This window comes from Lampetra planeri, unplaced genomic scaffold (assembly GCF_965212315.1).
Source record: "Lampetra planeri unplaced genomic scaffold, kcLamPlan1.2.h2 scaffold_276, whole genome shotgun sequence".
NCBI classification, from domain to species: domain Eukaryota; kingdom Metazoa; phylum Chordata; class Hyperoartia; order Petromyzontiformes; family Petromyzontidae; genus Lampetra; species Lampetra planeri.
The window spans coordinates 38,097-40,000 of record NW_027615103.1 but is presented as its reverse complement, the minus strand read 5'-3'; positions in this window follow the sequence as shown (position 1 = coordinate 40,000).

Below are 1,904 nucleotides of genomic sequence, written 5' to 3'. Positions count from 1 at the left end.
GAACAGTGCCTGATCCCGGGCAGGGCTGAGAGGAGCGCCGCCGTCCTCTGCCTGGAGCTCACAGCCTCTTAAAACCCGGGTTTCTGAAATCGGGCTGGAACGGCCTGAACGAAGTCGATATGGCGAAAGCAGGGAAACCAGTTCTCTGCCCCCTGTTTGTACTTTGCCATTTTTTCCTCTCACAGGAGAACCGGGACACACACAGGCTGCAGCGCACCACGTCAGTCCCAGAACAGTGCCTGATCCCGGGCAGGGCTGAGAGGAGCGCCGCCGTCCTCTGCCTGGAGCTCACAGCCTCTTAAAACCCGGGTTTCTGAAATCGGGCTGGAACGGCCTGAACGAAGTGTGTTTGGCGAAAGCAGGGGACAGAGATCTCTGTCCCCTGTTTGTACTTTGCCATTTTTTCCTCTCACAGGAGAACCGGGACACACACAGGCTGCAGCGCACCACGTCAGTCCCAGAACAGTGCCTGATCCCGGGCAGGGCTGAGAGGAGCGCCGCCGTCCTCTGCCTGGAGCTCACAGCCTCTTAAAACCCGGGTTTCTGAAATCGGGCTGGAACGGCCTGAACGAAGTCGATATGGCGAAAGCAGGGAAACCAGTTCTCTGCCCCCTGTTTGTACTTTGCCTTTTTTTCCTCTCACAGGAGAACCGGGACACACACAGGCTGCACAGCACCACGTCAATCCCAGAACAGTGCCTGATCCCGGGCAGGGCTGAGAGGAGCGCCGCCGTCCTCTGCCTGGAGCTCACAGCCTCTTAAAACCCGGGTTTCTGAAATCGGGCTGGAACGGCCTGAACGAAGTCGATATGGCGAAAGCAGGGAAACCAGTTCTCTACCCCCTGTTTGTACTTTGCCTTTTTTTTCCTCTCACAGGAGAACCGGGACACACACAGGCTGCACAGCACCACGTCAGTCCCAGAACAGTGCCTGATCCCGGGCAGGGCTGAGAGGAGCGCCGCCGTCCTCTGCCTGGAGCTCACAGCCTCTTAAAACCCGGGTTTCTGAAATCGGGCTGGAACGGCCTGAACGAAGTCGATATGGCGAAAGCAGGGAAACCAGTTCTCTACCCCCTGTTTGTACTTTGCCTTTTTTTTTCCTCTCACAGGAGAACCGGGACACACACAGGCTGCAGCGCACCACGTCAGTCCCAGAACAGTGCCTGATCCCGGGCAGGGCTGAGAGGAGCGCCGCCGTCCTCTGCCTGGAGCTCACAGCCTCTTAAAACCCAGGTTTCTGAAATCGGGCTGACAGGCGCTGAGAGAAGTGTGTTTGGCGAAAGCAGGGGACAGAGATCTCTGTCCCCTGTTTGTACTTTGCCATGTTTTTCTTCTCACTGGAGAACCGGGACACACACAGGCTGCAGCGCACCACGTCAGTCCCAGAACAGTGCCTGATCCCGGGCAGGGCTGAGAGGAGCGCCGCCGTCCTCTGCCTGGAGCTCGCAGCCTCTTAAAACCCGGGTTTCTGAAATCGGGCTGACAGGCGCTGAGAGAAGTGTGTTTGGCGAAAGCAGGGGACAGAGATCTCTGTCCCCTGTTTGTACTTTGCAATTTTTTTTCTTCTCACAGGAGAACCGGGACTCACACAGGCTGCAGCGCACCACGTCAGTCCCAGAACAGTGCCTGATCCCGGGCAGGGCTGAGAGGAGCGCCGCCGTCCTCTGCCTGGAGCTCGCAGCCTCTTAAAACCCGGGTTTCTGAAATCGGGCTGGAACGGCCTGAGAGAAGTGTGTTTGGCGAAAGCAGGGGACAGAGATCTCTGTCCCCTGTTTGTACTTTGCAATTTTTTTTTTCTTCTCACAGGAGAACCGGGACACACACAGGCTGCAGCGCACCACGTCAGTCCCAGAACAGTGCCTGATCCCGGGCAGGGCTGAGAGGAGCGCCGCCGTCCTCTGCCTG